Raw genomic sequence first — 8,915 nt, 5'->3', positions numbered from 1 at the left:
GGTGCAGGTTGGGAGTAGTGCTCTACTTCGCAGACGCTCTTTGCATTTTGCATACCAGATATTGAAGGTGAAGCGACAGGAGCAGTGCAGTGCAATACAATGGTGTTTTTGTTTAAACCAAACAGCCACTGGAACTTACGAAATGCTGCAACAAGCGTACGGCGAAGATGCACTACTTCGTGCAACAGTATTTATGTGATTCAAGGACTTCAAAGAATGCAGACTTGTCTGTGCTAAGCAAGGGGTGCCTGGTGTTTCGGCTTCTGCTGCTGTGATTGTCGGTGAGAATCAGCAGCTAACATTAAGTAACCGCAGTGAAGTGTGGAGAATTTCATACGGCAATGTCTTTACAATTACGCATGATCATCTCCACGGGACCGGTTTTTATGCCCGTTGGGTGCCACGACTGTTGACTCCCGAAAAAAAGGCTAAGCGAATGGAGACGAGCGTCTGTTTGCTGAAGTACGGGATTCATTTTTACAGTACATTATCGCCGGTGATGAAACATTGCTGCATCGTTATGATCCTGAAGGAAAACCAACTAGCACAATGTGGAAATCGCCAGGTTTTCCAACACCAAAAAAAGTCGACAGTTGTTCCATCTGTAGGAAAAGTGATGGTGATCACATTTTTGGCCGGTCATGGAGTGTTCTACCAGCATGCAGTTCCCCCTCGCACTTCTGTTGCGGCATATTACTCGTCGGTATTGGCTACAATAAGGAAGTACAATGCATGGGAACAATCAGAACTTCCTCCGACTGGGTGGCTGTTCATCATGAAAATACGTGGTCTCATGTCGCAGACCAAGTCGTGCAATTTCTGGTTCAATTCAGCACTGTCCGTGTACCCCATCCGCGTTATAGACCCGACCTTCCACCCAGTGATTTTTGTTTATTCCCATCACTAAACGCAAAGCTTTGGGGCATTCGATCTCAAAACTTTGAAACAGTGCTGAATAAAAGTGAGGCGATCCTCAAGGATCTGACAAAGGATGACCTACACCATGTGTTCAAGGACTGGCAGAAACGCTACAAAAGCTGTAAAAAGTTTATTCAAGTAGAAGAGGAGTTATTTGAAAAATATAACGTAAACATTGAATAGAATTGGGGAGAAGAGAAATTTGTGGCACAACTTTACTACAAGAAGGGATCGGTTGGTAGGACATGTTCTGAGTCCTCAAGGGATCACCAATTTAGTATTGGAGGGCAGCGTGGAGGGTAAAAAATCGTAGAGGGAGAATAAGAGATGAATACACTGAAGGAGATTCAGAAGGATATAGGTTCCAGTAGGTACTGGGAGTTGATGGAGCTTGCAACGGATAGAGCAGCACGGAGAGCTGCATCAAACCAGTCTCTGGACTGAAGACCACAACAACAACATAAACATTGAAATGGAGTAATAAACGTCTGTGAAAAGAATCAGACGCAATTTTTGTTGATCAGCCCGCGTATATTGAACCAAGGTTTCAATCATACAGTACCTTTTTTACACCGAGCGAGATGGCGCAATGGGTAGCACACTGTACTCGCGTTCGGGAGGACGGCGGTTCTAACCCGCGTCCTTTTATCCTGATTTAGATTTTCCGTGATTTCCCTAACGCGCTTCAGGCAAATACCGGGATGGTTCCTTTGAAAGAGCACTGCAGACTTCCTTCCCCATCCTACCCTAATCCGATGAGACCAATGACCTCGTTGTTTGGTCCTCTCCCACGAACCAGCCAACAGACATTTCTTACGTCGTAATTACCTAAGAAGTAACAATTCTAATAAGACTATTAGTATTAAAATGATTTGAGTGTGTATGGAGACAATATGAGTAAATAATACTGACAATGAAGTAAAGTTAATACTGGCAGTACTTCTACTACTATCGCTTCTGCCAGTAAAAATAATAATAAGATAATAATAATAATGAGGATAATAACAAAGAAGATAGTAGCAGATAAAAAAAGAATTTATAGGTGTACGAAATAGATCTTTCCTGGCATGCCGAGTTCTGGAGAAAGGAAATTTCAGGACACTGCACCTGCTAGGAATACTGAGAAACGTGGAGGATCTGGTTGGAAAGAATGATGTACAGAGGTAACGAGTGCATACAGGTACTCACTATTGTTGATTTAGCAGATATGTCATTACCTGTCTTCTGAAGCTGTCTCTAATACACTCCTGGAAATGGAAAAAAGAACACAATGACACCGGTGTGTCAGACCCACCATACTTGCTCCGGACACTGCGAGAGGGCTGTACAAGCAATGATCACACGCACGGAACAGCGGACACACCAGGAACCGCGGTGTTGGCCGTCGAATGGCGCTAGCTGCGCAGCATTTGTGCACCGACGCCGTCAGTGTCAGCCAGTTTGCCGTGGCATACGGAGCTCCATCGCAGTCTTTAACACTGGTAGCATGCCGCGACAGCGTGGACGTGAACCGTATGTGCAGTTGACGGACTTTGAGCGAGGGCGTGTAGTGGGCATGCGGGAGGCCGGGTGGACGTACCGCCGAATTGCTCAACACGTGGGGCGTGAGGTCTCCACAGTACATCGATGTTGTGGCCAGTGGTCGGCGGAAGGTGCACGTGCCCGTCGACCTGGGACCGGACCGCAGCGACGCACGGATGCACGCCAAGACCGTAGGATCCTACGCAGTGCCGTAGGGGAACGCACCGCCACTTCCCAGCAAATTAGGGACACTGTTGCTCCTGGGGTATCGGCGAGGACCATTCGCAACCGTCTCCATGAAGCTGGGCTACGGTCCCGCACACCGTTAGGCCGTCTTCCGCTCACGCCCCAACATCGTGCAGCCCGCCTCCAGTGGTGTCGCGACAGGCGTGAATGGAGGGACGAATGGAGACGTGTCGTCTTCAGCGATGAGAGTCGCTTCTGCCTTGGTGCCAATGATGGTCGTATGCGTGTTTGGCGCCGTGCAGGTGAGCGCCACAATCAGGACTGCATACGACCGAGGCACACAGGGCCAACACCCGGCATCATGGTGTGGGGAGCGATCTCCTACACTGGCCGTACACCACTGGTGATCGTCGAGGGACACTGAATAGTGCACGGCACATCCAAACCGTCATCGAACCCATCGTTCTACCATTCCTAGACCGGCAAGGGAACTTGCTGTTCCAACAGGACAATGCACGTCCGCATGTATCCCGTGCCACCCAACGTGCTCTAGAAGGTGTAAGTCAACTACCCTGGCCAGCAAGATCTCCGGATCTGTCCCCCATTGAGCATGATTGGGACTGGATGAAGCGTCGTCTCACGCGGTCTGCACGTCCAGCACGAACGCTGGTCCAACTGAGGCGCCAGGTGGAAATGGCATGGCAAGCCGTTCCACAGGACTACATCCAGCATCTCGACGATCGTCTCCATGGGAGAATAGCAGCCTGCATTGCTGCGAAAGGTGGATATACACTGTACTAGTGCCGACATTGTGCATGCTCTGTTGCCTGTGTCTATGTGCCTGTGGTTCGGTCAGTGTGATCATGTGACGTATCTGACCCCAGGAATGTGTCAATAAAGTTTCCCCTTCCTGGGACAATGAATTCACGGTGTTCTTATTTCAATTTCCAGGAGTGTATAATGTATAATGCGGGAGACCATTACTGAGTCAGGTTCCTGCCAGTGAGAAGGACTTCCAGAAAGTGGCAGAACGGTGGAGTGAGACAGAAAGGATTTTTACTCTGATAAAAGCGTATGTTTCTGCCATATTGTTCGCTAAGGTCGAGAAGAGATATGAGGGACAGTGTACATTGATAAGACAGTAGGGATGACAGAATGTATGGAAATCTCTGCGCTCGTCTATACGCACCCGGAATAGCTGTGCATCTGATGCTGAAATATGATCAAAGAGTCGAACATCACAGATATAACGAACACAAGCTTTCGCAACCAGCTCCAAGCGCCGTGACATTTCCTGATAAACACCTTGCAGGACAACATCCCTGTAGTCAATAATTCGAAGTATAAGTGTTTGTTCAAGTTTCTTTTTTAGCTCAAGAAAGAAGAGTTCTTTATATTTTCATAGGGCATGAAGAGATGCTGATGCCTTCTTGTTCATTACAGTTACGTGCTCAGTTCAATGCAGCCCGCAGCTCGTGGTCGTGCGGTAGCGTTCTCGCTTCCCACGCCCGGGTTCCCGGGTTCGATTCCCGGCGGGGTCAGGGATTTTCTCTGCCTCGTGATGGCTGGGTGTTGTGTGATGTCCTTAGGTTAGTTAGGTTTAAGTAGTTCTAAGTTCTAGGGGACTGATGACCATAGATGTTAAGTCCCATAGTGCTCAGAGCCATTTGAACCATTTAGTTCAATGTAGATTGTCACTTACTATTACTCCTAGACCCTTTTCTGAGGGAGGGAACTTGATATTTGTCCTATTTACGATTAATTGTGGTAGGGATTCCCAATATTTCTGGCTAATGACTCTTAAATAAACATACGTACCGCTTTTGTTTTAGATGGGTTGAGTTTTAACTCTACGTTATGCGCTAATTTTGGCGGCGCACACCGGTCAGTATTGAGATGGTCGATAGCCGTCTTCAGGTTTATTGATTTTGCACTTAGATACAACTGGAGGTCATCAGCCTACAGTGGTACTTGCTTTACGAGAGAACTGATCATACATCATTGACGTACAATGGAAAAAGTGTAGGACGTCATACGGAAAATTGGGGGACAGGTGGTACTAACTACCTATCTCCACTGTGACTTTATTGTGCCGGACATGACGCGTTGTTGGCGAGACGTCAGGTATGAGAGGCGAGAAATTTGGACTGTTAAGTTTGGGAAGTAAAATTTCGAAGTCCAAGAATCACATGATAGTTGCCTCTTGTGCATCCATGGGAAGCTTCAAGTCATCTGTTGCCTCTACTAAGGCGGACGATGTGCCGCGATGTTTAAGGAAATCTGATTGGTATTAGTTTAGTAGGTTGTTAGTAGTTAGGTAATTTGTTAGCTGGTCGTAGATTACATATTCTAAGACTTTGGACATTGTAGGAAGAATGCAAATAGGTCGGTAATCAGAGGGTGCGATGGCAACGTCCTTTCTAGATGGTGGCTTAACCCGTCGTGTCCAGTAGGTGCTGATCTGTTATGCTTTATTGCTTTTTTGACGGTATTACAAGTAACATGCTTTAGATAGAATTTTTCGTGGCTACTATTGTTTGCCCCCAAGAAATAATCAATAAGTTTTTAATTTGTGGTTGACGGTAAAGTGAAGTACCGGTTGGTATCAGCTGCAGCTTTTACTTTGCCTATACCACGACTTCGCAGATTTTTCCATAGGACAGACAGTCTGTTTCTTCTGTCGGTTAATGTATGGGCATGCTAAGTTTAGCATTTCTCACATCTTGACTGACTCTATTGCGTTTCTATTTGCAAGCAGTATGATTTTCAGGTGTAGGGCGTAGTTTGTATGCCCGATGTGCAGCGTCTCTGAGACTCATGTGAGTTGTTTTAGTTCTTCAGTTAGCCAAGGTGCAGGTTTCTTTCTTACAGCTCCGATCTTTAGGGGTGTGTACTTGCCATACACTTCAGTAAAAAAGCACTCCGACGTCAGGCCACGAGTGGCCTGCCGGTGTCATCCTCAGTGGAGGAGGCGGATAGGAGGGGCGTGGGGTCAGCACACCGCTCTCCCGGTCCTTATGATGATATTCTTGAGCGAAGCCGCTACTATTCGGTCGAGTAGCTCCTCAATTGGCATCACGAGGCTGAGTGCACCCCGAAAAATGGCAACAGCGCATGGCGACCTGGATGGTCACCCATCCAAGTGCCGACCACGCCCTACAGCGCAAAACTTCGGTGATCTCACGGGAACCGGTGTATCCACTGCGGCAAGGCCGTTGCCCACACTTTAGTAAAATTGTTAGTAAATCCATTACTTTTTCGTTTCCCAAACTATTTTTTGCACTTCAGTTGTAAGAACAGATAAATGAATGCGTTTGAAGTCTCGATATGAAGTCAGTTATGGTTTCTTTCTAGGATGTTCTCGTGAGTAAGTAATAAAAATTATGTCATGGTGAGATATGCCATATATCTATGAGAGTGTGACTATTGTTCGTATGATGGGTAGTAACAAATTGTAGTAGCGACACATGAAGAAGAAAGCATCCGCTTAAATTTCACACTGGAGCGACTATTGTACAGAAATTTATGCCTGTCACCAGCTATAATTATATGCTCGTATGTCGAGTCGAGACGTCAAAGAGCTGTTTTGATGCAGCCTACTTTAGGAGATTTGTAGACGACACGTATCAGGCATTTTATGTTAAGGGATTTGATCTTTGTGAACATACATTCTACTTCTTTATCTTCATTATTGCTGGGATAACCGAGCGATCGGGGGCGCCTTGTCAGGGTCCACGTGGCTCCCCCCCTCGGAGGATCGAGTCCTCCCTCGGGCATGGGTGTGTGTGTTGCCCTTAGCGTAAGTTAGTTTAAGTTAGATTAAGTAATGCCTAAGCTTAGGGACCGGTGACCTCAGCAGTTTGGTCCCATAAGACCTTACCACCAATTGACAAAATTGTTGGATGTGTGCAGCTCAGTACGTGATAAATCATAAGAGTATGGTCAACCCTACTTCACCCCCTATCTGTGATATCTGTCATTTCTTAGAAAGATGCGGCCGTCTAGATATATCAAAGTTGTTGGAATACTTGGTTTGAACCAGGTATCCGATAGAAGTGTTACAAGGATGTCTATGTCCTGAAATAAATGACGGAACTCGTCGAGATGAGATGGAAGAGTTTGGACATTTGCGTGTGCAACATGTAGCTTGGTGCGTTCAAGTGCAGAAAGTGCGATGATACTGCTGATCGACACTTGCGACTCTGCGTCAATACTGAAAAAAAGTTACACCGAGTAAATAGCATACGACATAGGTATAAAACTTATATTACATGTAGGACATGTACTGGAAGACAGAGGAGTGCATGAGATAAAATGGCTGAATCATGTTCAAAGAATGGTTGCCAATAGATAGCCAAAAATAGTGTATAATAACAAATCTATACGATGACGTAGTTAAGATAGGCTACATAAGAGTTGGAAAAAACGATGTTAAGATCCTAAAGATAGAGCAGCCTCAAAAAGCTGTTCTTGGTGCTCTTTGTTGATGACGAAGGTGTATCCTTGGAACGTCATGCTACAAGGATCTATAAGTACGGCATTTTAGATAGTGACGCCTAGCTGATAGTTTGGGGCTGTACATTGTGACCCATTTTCATGGATGTTTCCATGACATGCTGAACTAATGAATTATACTTCTCATTTCGTCAGCGTGGTGTGTCGAATGTGTCTGCGTCATGTGAAAGCTGTGCAGGGTACCTGTGTAACATAGCATCGGTTTTATTTTGTTATAGATTATTTAGGAAGAAACAACGTAACTACAAACAACCTACTGGACGAATACCAGTAAGGTTTCTGTAAACATCAGAGCACAACATCAACCTTAATAAAAGCAACAGATGACCTGAAGCTTGCGATGGATGTACAAGGGGCGGCTATCATTTCTTTATTACACTTCAGTAAAGCCTTTGACACTGTCGACTTCGACATTTTACTTGCCAAACTTGACAGCTTAAATTTCTCGTCAAGTGCGGTGGTTTCGCTCATACCTGACGTCTCGTCGGCACCGCGTTTTGTCCTGCACCATAAAGGCACAATAGAGGCAGGTGGTATCAGGCGTCCCCAGGGTTCCGTATTAGGTCCTGTACTTTTTTCCTTGTATGCCAATGATGTGTAATCAGTCTAGTCTTGCTGCAAAGTTCTCCGGTACGCTGATGACCTCCAGCTGGGTCTTTTAAACCAAATAAACCTGAAGACGACTGTCGACAATCTTAATACCGACCTGTGTGCACTGTCAAAATGGGCATAGAGTATAGGGTTAAAGCTCGACACATCCGAAACCCAAGCGGTACTGGTTGGTCATTCAAGGTTCATTAGGCAGAAATATCGGGAATCCCTGTCGTCTTTAATCGTAAGGGGGGAAGACAGGTCCGCCTATAACCTCTATTAAATAACGCTTAAGGAGCCACTGAGCATAAATTCGATAGTGCCACATATCCTCACACCTCGAGAGACTGTGGAAAGTTTTCAGATTTAACTCAGGGCATTAGGGTAGAGCCTGACGGTCAGAAACTAGACGATCCCACCTGTCCACTTCTTGCCACCAAATACAGCGAATTAAAACGTATCGCTTTTGTGAACCAGCTGGTTATGGAGCATCAGCCTCCATAGCTCAGTGGGGAGCGTGTTCGTGTAGCCGGATTCAGTTCCCGGATCTGGGACGTTTCTTGGTGCGAGGACTGAAATGGGTTACCTCGTGATGCCATCTGAGGAGCTACAGGACTGAGAAGTTGGGGCTACTAGGTACAGAAAGCCGACAAAGGTCGGGAGAGCAGTGTGCTGACCCGATGCCCCTTCATACCACGTGTCAAAGATGCAGCTGGCAGAGGATGACTCACGGTCGGTCGGTCGTCTGGGGCCGAACGCGGAGCCTTACCTAAGAGGCGGGTGCCGTCGCAATGGCGTGTGGCAGTGACCTCTGCTGCCGAGGCGGACTCGTGTTGCAAGGAACGAAAATTCACTTTTAACTCTCCGTCGACGGCAAGATCGTTAGGCCACCCATACACGTTGCGGTATCGCGGAGAGGTTTACGTGCATTGTTTATCTCCGCAGGTAAAACTGGGCGTGCGTGCCACCTACTATCGACGAAACCGTAAAGGCGGCAGTTGTTGTTCCGAACTACCAGCAAGAGTCGAGAAACGATTCTTTCTGCTTGCGCTTGTGGCTACAATTGCAGTTGCGTGCGGCTTATCCGCCACCTGCCCAGGACTCAGTACAGCTGAAGCAGGGCCTGCACAGTAGGGAGAGCCTTCCTTTACTTTGGGAAACGGTTCGTTTTGTTTTCGTTGAAA

The sequence above is a fragment of the Schistocerca nitens genome, chromosome 2 (genome assembly GCF_023898315.1).
Source record: "Schistocerca nitens isolate TAMUIC-IGC-003100 chromosome 2, iqSchNite1.1, whole genome shotgun sequence".
NCBI lineage: Eukaryota > Metazoa > Arthropoda > Insecta > Orthoptera > Acrididae > Schistocerca > Schistocerca nitens.
This window is presented reverse-complemented; position numbering follows the sequence as displayed.